Source organism: Xenopus laevis, chromosome 3S (genome assembly GCF_017654675.1).
Source record: "Xenopus laevis strain J_2021 chromosome 3S, Xenopus_laevis_v10.1, whole genome shotgun sequence".
Lineage (NCBI taxonomy): Eukaryota > Metazoa > Chordata > Amphibia > Anura > Pipidae > Xenopus > Xenopus laevis.
Window position 1 is genome coordinate 52,772,770 of NC_054376.1, and position 13,226 is coordinate 52,785,995.

Consider the following 13,226-nt stretch of genomic DNA (forward strand, 5'->3'; position numbering starts at 1 on the left):
TTTATATATATATATATATATATATATATATATATATATATATATATATATATATATATATATATATATATATATATATATATATACTGTATATATATATATATATATTATAACAGGAGTCACAGACTATTCATTTGAAAATGTGAATGAAAGCTACACTTTATAAGATGCTTTTTAGCCCATTTCTGAGACAAAGATATTCCAACACCAACTGTGTGCTCAAAGGTTGGCCCTCACATATATATTAATAAAATTTTTAGTCTAAAACTAATTATAATGAAGTGGTGGTGTCAGCTTTCTTTTTTTAGCCATAAAGCCTTTGACCAATCCATAGTTTCAAATCTTGATGAAAGAGCAAAATGAAAAAGCTCTGCTCTGTGACCCTATGGAGGTGGCTATTAATTTGATGCTGTAGCTGCTAAGAAATATCAGTGCATTGCATTTTGATGAGCCCACCAAACATATATTTTTTATATTTTAGCTCTCCCTCTTACCTGGACTATCAGAATCCTCCAATCCACATTTTTCTTGCGCAGCCTCATCTTCTTGGAATTTCTCAGACTTGGATTCACTTTCACATTTTACTACTGCCCCTGGTGCTACAAATGAAGCCAAGTCAAAGGTTAGCTTCAAAAATGAATCTTGGAAACGCAGTAAGTATAATGATAAAACGGATTAACTTAAGATAAAGAGAAATTTTGTGTTTGGCCCAAAAAACAAAAAGAAGGTTATCTACAGTATCCATATTTCATATCATGTCATATTGAGCTACATTTCTTTAGTGTCTCACTGAAAAAACAAGCATCATCAAACATAATTTTAAAATCTATGGAAGGCTTTTATAACGAACTGTTTATTAAATTATTTAATTGATATACTGTTTATACGCTATTTACAGATATTGATATAGCCTCACATACTAATTGATTTTTGTTAGTTAATGATGAGTGAGCGGTTGCGTAAAATACTATTTTCAGGGTTCTTTTAACGGAAGACATTTTCTGTAGAAACATTTGCTATTGGGCCACCATGTCAAATACAGAATATCCCTACTTCTAGTTTTTTGTTTCTTATTTTCCTATGGGGAAAGTGGACTCATGTCTAATCAAATATAAATAGCAGCTATTAACCTCCCTGTGTGGTAACCTTAAAGCGGCAGTCTTGCAATACTGTGGGCCAACGACACACAAGCATTTGTGATTGCTGCAATCCTCTAATGGAAAGCTGCGTTGGTGAATTCTTGTTACTTCAATGGGTAATCCTCTAGCACTATTACGTTGGTATTGTTTGGGGACACTGACATCAAAATCCCAGAGTGATACACACTTCAAAGTACTAGTGTTTTTCATAGGCAGCTTATTGCCTACTAATGAGGTTGCATGCAGAGCTGGACACTGATTGAGTGATACTCCCTGACAGGACTGTAGCAAGCACAAACACCCTTATGCCATGGACCTTATGACTACGATTCTCACTATGACATCGTAGTCATAAAAAAAACATGAGCCCTAAAGAAAGTTACAGGTATCTACTAGTAGCAATGAGTGAACTTCAGAAATTTTACCAAAACCACAACTTCAGTAAAATACATTTGAGTCAAATTACTTGGCTCTGCAATAGCATAAATAATGCTGTATATTGTTAGAAAAACTCCTTTCTACTATGCTACAACTGTTCCTCAGAAAATGTACATTCTATTGAATACTTCTACCTTGCACAAAACCCACAAGATGAGGATCCTGATGACTTTGTATGGGTCACTAGGACACAACCATAATGCTCACCAAGTATTTCTACCCATAATTGAGTAGGCTGGTATTTCTCAGCTTGAGCTGCACATAAACCCATAGGTTCTGTGTTTTTCAGGCTGACCAGTCCAACACTACTACAATGGTGACTGTTACAGTTCACTATAATTGCACAACTTTCTTCCCATACACTTCAATGAATATTGTCGACTCCATTGAAGTGTATCATTTGGAAATGAATTGAAGAGCATGCAATTTTATGCAGCACATCCACAGTCTTTACACTGGGAATTCATGGCAAAAAATGCTCATTGTCTTTTTAGTTTAAATGTAGACTTTTGTGAAGTCCCTGTAATTTTGTAATTAAATCATAAACACATACACACATATAAACTATACTAACCCCCCCCCAAATAAATATATCATTATCTAATATTTAAGTGTGACACAATTTAATACTTGAGAATAACAAAATGCTCAAACTCCCATAGTTTACCAGCCAAACACTGAATGCATTTGTAACTATGAAGGTGACAGTGCGTTACTCCCTGCATACAAAGACTTCCTACACCATGGGAATCAACATGACAAAGTGAAATACGACAGCATAACAACTTTAGGAGACTGGCAAAGATTTATTGCCCAAAGGTACCAACAATTTTATGTTATGTTCAATGTGGTTTGACAGTAAAATGTATACTTGAATAATTAAATTGAAGCTATATTTGAACCTGAGATCTTAAAACAGTATTCTGCCCGAAAACTGCACATCTAATGTGTCTGATTTCCATTCCCAGGATGTGTTTTTGCACTAAAAATTGACAGTAGGCTAATGGCCAAAAGCAACATCAAAGAGCACATTGTTAAAGTAGGATATGTTTTGTTTGATTAAAAAAAAGTGTGGTAATATTCTTTTAGTTTATTTTAAACAACTGTGCTGTATGATATCTGGACTTGAGTGTTTTGCACAGACAACCTTATAAAGCTTCATATTTTTTTTACTTTTCTTTTTAACCTGCATGGGAACCACAATTTTACTGAAGTACCGTGAAACATAAAATATAAATTTGCTAAGCTACTTGTTTGAAAGATGCTCTGTTGAAATGTTGTTGCTTGCAAACACTTTGGGGCCTTTTAATTTTGCTGTGTAAAATGAAATTCGCCAAAAAGCTGTGTACACCACTTCACATCTTTGTAAGAAGTTGCTTTAAGAAAAAACACATTAAAAAATTACTCTTTTTTTTATATCCCTAATCTTTGATTTTTAACTATTAGATGAAGGAAAATGCATGACTCATGATTTCAGTAAGCTTTAAAAAGGTGCTTAACTTTGAGGAGGTTATTTATTAAAGTCTGAATGCCAAAAACTCAAAGTTTTTATTACTATAAAATCCATTTTTTTTTTTAGGGGAAATTTTTTTTTGACATTTAGGGGCCCATTTACTTAGCTCGAGTGAAGGAATAGAGGAAAAAAACCTTCGAATTTCAAATGTTTTTTTTGGTAACTTCGACCATCGAATGGGCTACTTCGACCTTCGACTACGACTTCGAATCTAACGATTCAAACTAAAAATCGTTTGACTATTTGACCATTCGATAGTCGAAGTACTGTCTCTTTAAAAAAAAAATGTCGATCCCCTAGTTCGCCACCTAAAAGCTACCAAAGTCAATGTTAGCCTATGGGGAAGGTCCCCATAGGCTTTGCTATCTTTTTTTGGTCGAACAAAAATCGTTCGATCGATGGATTAAAATCCTTTGAATCAAACGATTCGAAGGATTTAATCGTTTGATCGAACGAATAGCGCTAAATCCTTCGACTTTGATATTCGAAGTAAATTTGCCCCTTATTATACCCCCAAGGATGGGAAAAGTCAGAACCTGAAAATTCAGCATCTCAGCATGTTGGAAGTTTCTGTGGTCTGCTCTGGAATTTGCACAAAAATCTTGACAATTTCGGGCTTTTCGGGGAAAAAGTCTGAAAAAAATAGAGCAATTAGAGCAATAGAGCAATTTGGGAAAAAATACTGAAAAAATCGTATGATCCAAATTTTCACTTAGTTTTATCGAGTTTGTCCCCAAGCCTATTAAATCATTTTTTTTTAATAATAAATAAGGTCACATCATGGATTCTAGTTCAGTCAGATTTATTATTAAAATATTAAAATTATAATATTATCAATATCATAAATAACCCCCTTAGTATGATGCAGAGGGACATTAGAGAAACTGAAATTGGCTTTTATTTTTGAATTTTTGAGGTTTTTGAATTATTTAACTTATTAAGCAGCTTTTGATTTTGCACTTTCAACAACCTGGTTGCTAGGGTTCGAATTACCCTAGCAACCATGCACTTATTTAAACAAGAGACTGTAGTACAGATTGACCTGGATAGAAAGATAAGTAATAAACATTTGTTTTCTAGACAGGGAGAGTGACCCTAAGTTTGCCCCTCATAATAATGAAGACCATAGGACATACATATTAAAACATACATACTAGGGGGGTTCATTTACAAACAATCGAATTTCATTTTTTTTTCACAAATCTCGAATCTCAATTGATTTTCCTGTATATCTAAAAAAACTCTAAAATTGTGAGATTTGTTACGTGAAAAAGGCTACATCAAAGGCTGATCACTTAAACTCTATGCAAGCTCCTCTTCCAGCTCCAAAGCCAGGAGTGCAGAAAAAGTAAACATCAGAGAGAAACTGTTTTCAATAGCAATCACATTTACAAGTATTAATAAAACCACTGAAATGGTAAATGTATATTGGAAAATATCTGTTACTATGCAAAAGAACATTTTTAAGCAGAGGACTAGTGATGGGCGAATTTATTCGCCAGGCGTGAATTTGCGCGATTCGCCGCCAGCGAATAAATTTGCGAAACGCCCACGAAAATTCGCTGCGTCAAAATCCAAAAAGACCAACTGAAATTAAGTCGAAGGTTTTTTTTGGTCGAATAGGTCAGTTTTCGATTGAATAGGTCCGTAATCAGCCAAATTCGAAGTAATAGTGCATTCGATCAAATTCAATTCAAAGTTTTTCCCAAAACAACTTTGATTTTTCAAAGTTCACCAATTGAAAAAACAGCAATTTCGACAGGTTCTAGATGGCGAATGGTCGAATTTGAATTTTTAAAGAGACAGTACATGATAAATTTCGATTTTCTAATTTTTTTAAATTCAAATCGAATTAGGACTATTCCCTAGTTGAAATACACAAAAAATAGCTCGAAATTTGAATTTTTTTCATTCGAAAATTCACCTCAACCTTTGATAAATCTGCCCCTTAGAGTTCATGGGAGTTTGTAAAAACTCCCATGAACTCCAAATTTACGAAAAAAAAATCAAATTCAGGTGAATGGTATCGACCCGCAAACTCGAATGGAATTTGAATCGAATTTGATTTGAGTTTTTTCGGTGAAAAAAAATTGGTTTTCAGGATGTCCCAAACAACTCCAAATTGATTCCAGGACATCCCCCATAGGCTAAAACAGCAATTCCGCAGGTTAAAGGTGGTGAATAGTCAAATTTGAATTTTTAAAGTACATGATAACTCAAATTGAATTTTAACTATTCTCTAGTGAATTACACTAAAATAAACTCAAAAATACAAATTTTTAAATTTAATATTCGAATTCCAAATTCAAATTTTCTCTTTGACCCTTGATAAATCTGTTTTACCTACATTGATAACATTATTTTATAGTGAAATACCATACACTTTTCCAAAACCTATGTATACATAGTTATTTAAAATTATTTCACTCTACATACAATGAGCATGTCTCAGTCACAAAACCTTTGTGTTTAGCTTTATATAATAATGCAAGCTACTGAAACAAAAAAAAATCTCCTTTAAAATATGTTGTTATATGGAATATAAATGTGCATAAAAGCCCCATGGAAAATAAATCACTGAATCTTTACAGTGTCATTTTGTACATTTGTGTAAAAATCACAAGGAATGCAAAAATACTAAACAAATGACACTATGTAACATTGTGAACATCTGTGACACATTCAGTTCTTAACAGTGTGGATAAACAACTAGAGTGTTAATGAAAAAAAAGAGGATTAAGGAATCTGGTTGAGACCTTTCATAATAATGTTGTCTGGCTTCTTATTTAAGCCGTGAAAACAGCTGGAACATTTGACTTGAAGAGACTTAAATATTCTTGTTCCAGTTAAAGAGAAACAGAAATAAATAAATAAAAGGATGGCTCACGACCTGATTTCAAATAAAACCAGTGTAAATAGTCCACAAAATACACTAATCAGACTTAATCCCAAAGGACTGTGATGTCTTCTTCAAATTAGAAGGGGGAAGGGAAAAAAAAAAGCTTACTCAACACATAAGATCAACACATAACAATGAATATAGTATTCTGATATCTGTAACTACTTTATAATTAGTGATGGGTGAATCTGTCCTGTTTCGCTTTGCCGAAAAATTAGTGATATAGTGAAAAAATCGTGAAACGCATTGAAGTCAATGGGCATCAAAATAATTTTGACAGATCATGATATCTTCCATTTGTAAAAGGGACATGTGCCATTGACTTCTACATGACCCTGGCAGGTTTGAGATGGAGTATGTTTAGATTCAGGCTTTTAGCAGCCTTGGAATTTAATACATTTTGAAAAATAAAATTAGTAAATAACCCCCTAAGATTTTTGCATTCTCTATACATAGACAACATATTTATATGCCAGAATATTTGCATGTGTGATTGTAGAACAAAGGATAGATGATAGATAGATAGATGATAGATAGATGATAGATAGATGATAGATAGATGATAGATAGATAGACCGAGAAAGAGAGAGTGAGAAAATAGATAGATAATAGATGGATACATTGATTGATTAATTGAGAGAGAGAGAGAGAGAGAGAGAGAGAGAGAGAGAGAGAGAGAGAGAGATTAGATAAATACATAATAGATGGATAAATAGATACAGACAGACAGATAGATAGATACTGTAGATAGGGAAAAATCAATGCAAGAAAACACAAGCAAGTTAAAGAAATTAAAGAGCTCACTCGTTTTTTTTTTCACTTCATTTGAACCCAACCTACAAATCATTATTAATTATCCCTTCAATGCTTGTTTTTCCCAAATTATTAACCTGAGCTACCTTTCATAACTCTGGACTAATTATATAATCTTATTAAAATCATTTTATTTGTTCATAATCCTATATATTGTATAATAGCATAAAGTGATTCCTGTTTAAATAAGTACACATTTTTAATCAGTTTAATGTGCAGCAATAATTTATAAATATAATAGGCAGCGTTGTCAAGTTCTGCTCCCTCCCTACTTGTGATTCCTTTTGCTCATTCTTTTAGGATTGGGAGGGATCAATCACTCCCCATACAAACAGAAAAAGAGATGCATATCTGACATAAAATTACTATGGCATACTGCTTTATATCAACCTTTTTTCACATAGACACATTTTATCACATGGCGCAGCATGAAGGGATACTGCTATTTGTTCTGCTTGACAAAAGCCTTACTTTACTTTATATCATTATTTTGCTGGTCTATCTACATTACGTTATATCGTATCTTTGCTTTTAGCGATATCTTTAAGTAACCCTGACATATTCATTGATAAGAGTAACATCATTTACTTTTGGTAGATTCAGAAAGCCAGCTGAGAAGGGAAGCAAATAAGCAGTGTGCAAAAGCTGTGGCCATCTATCAGAGTGTAGTGAGGGAGACAGCTATTCCTTATCCCATTGAATATAAAGAAAATAACCCCAGGGGGAATATTCTGAGAATATTTCACAGAACCATCAACAACTTTACCAATATTAAATGCAACCAGCGGTGTTAAAATGTACAGCAGTGGTTTACTGTTTTTTTAATTTTAAAATGAGATAGTAGTATACTGCTGATAAGACTACATATTCAATGCTGCAAAGCTGAAACAAGTTATTTTTTCACTTCAAATTGGTTGGATCATTGCTGTGCCAAGTACACCCAGAATACACTTAAAACCACAAAAAATATAGTTTTAGGCTTGCTAGACAATATAGTTTCTTTTTGCAGTCCTCTGACTAGTGCAACCCATATAAAAGCATCTACAAAGTCACAGACACAACTTTAGTGACATAACTGATATCTTTACTGTATTGTGTTAGTCTATACTATACTTTTTCATGGGACACATTTTACAAAACGGGGTCCATTTACTTAGCTCGAGTGAAAGAATAGAAAAAAAAAACTTTGAATTTCGAATGATTTTTTTGGCTACTTCGACCATCTAATTGGCTACTTCGACCTTCGACTACGACTTTGACTTAGATTCGAACTATTCGAACTAAAAATCGTTGGAATATTCGACCATTCGATAATCGAAGTACTGTCTCTTTAAAAAGAATTTCGACCCACTAGTTCGCCACCTAAAACCTACCGAAGTGCCATGTTAGCCTATGGGGAAGGTCCCCATAGGCTTTGTAACAATTTTTAGGTTGAAGAAAAATCATTCGATCGATGGATTAAAATCCTTCGAATCGAACGATTCGAAGGATTTAATCGTTCGATCAAAGGATTTAATGGTTCGATCGAACGATTTTTCATTCGATCGTACGATCGTACTATTTGCGGTGTTGCTGTGTCTACACAGAATTAATTATTTCTAATTAAATGTGTTTTACCTGTTTAAATTGCTTACTATAAACATACCTCTATCAGTTTTCATTGTCCAGCTTGCCATACACTACAAGGTTTGCTAGTTTGAGTAAAGATCTGCTTGCTGACCTTGCTTTTTTGCCCACTGTGCCAACTATTGGATCATAATGGAGACCTATAGAGATCCACATCTGGAAGCATTTTCAAACCTGCTTGATTGATATCTGTCTGATATTCAGCCATATATTGGTCCAGCAGACCTTGGTTTTCCCATTTCTGCTCCAAAATGCTAATGACTCTGTCTTGATGGGCTTAGAAAGCAGCTAATATTAGCCCTTGTGTGTTCACGATCACAAGCATTTATGCATTATGGCTGATTCATATGTCTACGTAGCCAATAGGTGCCCTGCCCAATTCCTGATTTTCATGCTCCCATCAATGACATTACAGGAGAAATACTGTAGATAGGGGCCTTTACTTGTCAGATATTCTAGCTTGCCCCAGTCTTGAATTAATTCACTAAGAATGCAATAAGACAAATTCTGAGACAAATTTTATAATCATTATCATCATAAGCACTAACTTTGCAGAGAAGCAGTAATCACTAACAACTTATCAGCAGGTAGCATTTACAGGTCACCTGTTAAAAGGAAACATTAGGCAAACATTTGGCAAAACTTAGTGCCTTTTATTATATATAGGGGTAAATGTTTAAAAAAAAGGAAGGTGAACATTGCCTCTAATACCATGCATTCATGCAAAGTAAATATATGTTCCTTATATATAGCATGGATAATTTACCAATGAGGATCAGAGTCAAAGCAGCACAGATAGATGTCAAAGTATAGACATGAAAAGCACAGAAGTTGCATTGATTATGCTATATGCAACAGTAGAAAGCAGAGGGTTCCATCACCCTATACCTGTGAAGACTTAATGGGGTATAGTGAGCCTTAACATACCCCTTTCCTTTTGGCCCTTTGCAAAAGAGGTGATTGTGGTCCCAGAATGCAGATATAGTGGGTAAAATAATTAAAATTAATTTAAAGTTTCCTTGGCCTATAGAACTATATACAGATTGTAAAGCTGGCCATAGACGCAAAGTTCTGATCGTACGAATCGAGGATTTGTACGATTTTCGGATTTTTGTTTGGCAGAGATCGTTCGTTTGGTCGATCGGACAGGTTAAAAGATTTCTGTCGGCTGCCGATAATATCTCTGCATGTATTGCCAATCTTACGATTTTCAGAGGGAGACTGTCACTAGCTTTGGTCGGACATAACTTCCGTACGATTGCTATAAGGGGCAGAACATCAGCTGATCTGTTCTTTTCTACTTTAATTGATTGGAATGGTTAGTGGCAGATCGGGAGATGGGAAAGTCCGATTGTACGATGATTCGTACGATCGGATCTTTGCGTCTATGGCCAGCTTAAGATATATATATCTACCTAGCAATGTTCAGTTTAAAGACAATTTTGCCCTCTAAACGAGCAGTGGGTGCAGTTAATTTGCAGGCAGCTGCAGTGTGAGCTTTCCTGCCCTGCTCTGCCATTGACCTCTAACCTGATTTGAAAGAACCATACTCTTTTAGAGGGAAGAGTTATTCATTTGCTATAATAGCTCTATTTCAGGCCTTCTTCCATAGATAGAAAATTGTGCAAAAATGGGACAGTTTAGTGATATTGACAACTGTTCCTATAGAACATCACTAAACCCATTTAAGAAGGTGAGAAAAAAGAAACGCTTCCTGATGTGTAGCATTTGAAGAAACTATTAATAGCAAGCCACTTGGATGAGAGAGGCTACATTAGTGAGCTGGTATACAAAGGCTTGACCAATCATTTAGAATTGCTGCCAGCCCTGTGCAGGTCTAATTTACAGTATGTTTTGCTGAGCATAAAAAATATATATATATATATTTATATATACACATACATACATACATACATACATACACATACATTCATGCATTTATACATATAGAATACAAGGAATGGATGGTAAAAAAGGAAAGTCATTATGATAATCTTTTTGTGTAAATAAACAATTGCCTCTAACACAAGCTGTTTTGCACAGGGAAGAGTGTATTGAAATGCTGCCCAATGTTAAAGGAACAGTTTAAGAGAACATGCCACATTTATCACAGCTTCACAGACAAGTTATTGAGCTGTCTATGAAAAACAGAGCCAAACAGGAAAGCTTTCAGCAGAAAGCAGTGGTTGAGGCCCTTGATTGATAGAGTCAGATGATGCAAGGCTGTCTGATGACCTTTCTGCAAAATAAAGTAAAGGAACTCAAGGACTTTTATGGCGATCTCTGACCACAGATGAACAGCTACTTTATTACAGAAAGGACTGGGGACACGCCTTTATTCTTTGTGGTTGCTCTTGTAAATGTACAGAGCTCTTTACCATAGGATAATGAAATATATCTGTGTGGAATGTTATATTTGTATTACAAACATTAAAAGGAACAACAAAAATACAATTTCTATTTTGGTGATCAAAATACTTAATGGCAGGATGTCATTTCCAATGTAATATCAGCAATATTGGTATGGAGAAATGCCAGATTTAGTACTATTTATACAGTGTACATTTTGCAAAGCAAGAATAATACTGTTTGCCTGCTTAACCCCTACCACACCAGATTGGCTGGCAGAAACATAGGTCTTATTTACAGTATGGACCTTTCCTGTATCAAAATATTATGAATGGTATTGTGCAATTAAGCTGTTTATTCACACCCTGATTTTTTTTTTTTTTGCTGCTACACCAGGACATGTAAGGCTCATTGCTAACCCTGGACAAATCTGAACCATGGGTGAAACCCACATCAACCAGTGATTAGTTCAACAAGTCATGGGAACAATAATGAAAGATAAAATTTGCTGTGGGTTTCTGCTCTAGTGTAAATTTGCCTTATATTGTACTAAATATAAAATACCAGTTATATATCAACATGATATTTACAACTAGGGTAATATATTAGAAGTGGCAATGTTTACCCTGCGAATAACCTACAGTAACAAATAACATTTACTGGTCACTTATTATAAAGTAATTATCTAACAAGACCTGGTGCAAACTTTGAGCATTTTATTACACTACTAACTCTTTACACATTTGTATGAAATAACTATGTCCTTCTTAAGGAAACTAAGAATATGAAGAAACCTTCCTGAGATAGCCTAAGGGCAAAACATTGTTGAGTTCAGCTGAAACTGGGTGTTTTGTAATAAAAACAAATAATTTACAAACTTTGGGGGTGCAAGTGCAAGAGTGTGCCCCTTATTATTATCTTACAGAGCTTCCAGATTTGCTGCTTTCTGCAGTGAGCACCTGATCCTGTCGCTTCCTACTACAATATGGAAATGAAGTTCCATTTAAAGTACAGGGCAGACAAGGGGATGCCTAGGTGCCTTCCCCAACTGCCTCTTTAGTATCCTGAGCCAACACAGAAGCCATGCCACAGAGGCCTGTGGCTATTTGCCCAGAGCCGAACGCAGCATGCAAAGTGCAAAAAAATGGGAGATTGCTGCTTTTTTTGTGTTTGGCTTCACAAATGAGGCCTATTAAAATTGCCATGGTGCAGTAACCTTTACCATCCAATCAATAGGTAGTATTTACTGGTCACCTGTTTCAAATCAAACATCTTATTGATTTTCATGGTTTGCTGCAAACTTAGTGCCTTTTTATTACATGGTGCTTAATAAGGTATACCTCTGTTTAAGCAATGAAAAAAGTAGGAATGAGGTGGTACAGGTATGGGACCTATTATCCAGAATGCTCAGGGACTGGGGCTTTCCAGATAACGGGTCATTTCGTAATTTGGATCTTCCCACTTTAAGTCTACTAGAAAATCATGTAAACATTAAATACACCCAATAGGCTGGTTTTGCCTCCAATAAGGATTAATTATATCTTAGTTGGGAATGGGATCAAGTACAAGGTACTGTTTTATTATTACAGAGAAAAAGGAAATCATTTTTTAAAACTTGGATTATTTGATTATAATGGAGTCTATGGGAGACGGCCTTTCCGTAATTTGGGAACTTTCTGGATTCCGGATAACGGATCCCATACTTGCATATTGATATGAAAATGTCACATTTAGCCCACCATTGTTTGCCTCTTAAGGTCATGGGAAACACATTACAAACAATCCAGCTTTTGTTACATAATCCCAAGGTGCATTTTGCCATAATACATACAACTGTCTGTAACAGGTCCTCCTCCGGCGCCCAGGAACGTGGTAAATTGTGTGTTAAATATTGGCGCATGTAGGTTAGAATACATTGCACTGCAAGATATAACATATAATTTGACATACACTTCCACTTTAAGTAGGTTTGCTTTAGGTCAGTAGGGTATGCTTAAGAATGAAGGGTTAAACTGATGACTCTGTGCCACTGATTCCTTTATATGTGCTCAAAGAGAAATATCCATTAAGCGTGTGCTGCGAGTGGGGTGTGAAGACAGGTGTGCCCTTGTTTAATGAATTGGTTGCCCTTGAACAGCAACATGTGTACCAACACAGATTGCTTGCTTGATCAATAATTTAACAGACTTTTTTATCCAAAGCTTTGGAAATCACATCTGGACAGTGATCTAATAAATAGAAAAGTTTAAAATAAAAGTTGCATCACACCTTTTTCCTAGTCATTATAAGATTGTAATACAATACTATTTTGAGTAAATGCTAGCCCGGAAAAGGGGAGAAATATCACCCTACGTTATACAGGTATATTTTCATAATCTTCGGAAGGCAGACTTCTTCATACTACTGTATGTACAGTATATGGACTCTGTGATTACAAAGTGTTAAAGCT

The 13,226-nt window shown here is 34.9% G+C and overlaps 1 pseudogene; it reads right to left on the bottom strand.

Moving 5' to 3' along the window:
• Positions 1-13,226, bottom strand: part of LOC108712322 — a 144,403-nt pseudogene that overhangs the window by 31,896 nt on the left and 99,281 nt on the right.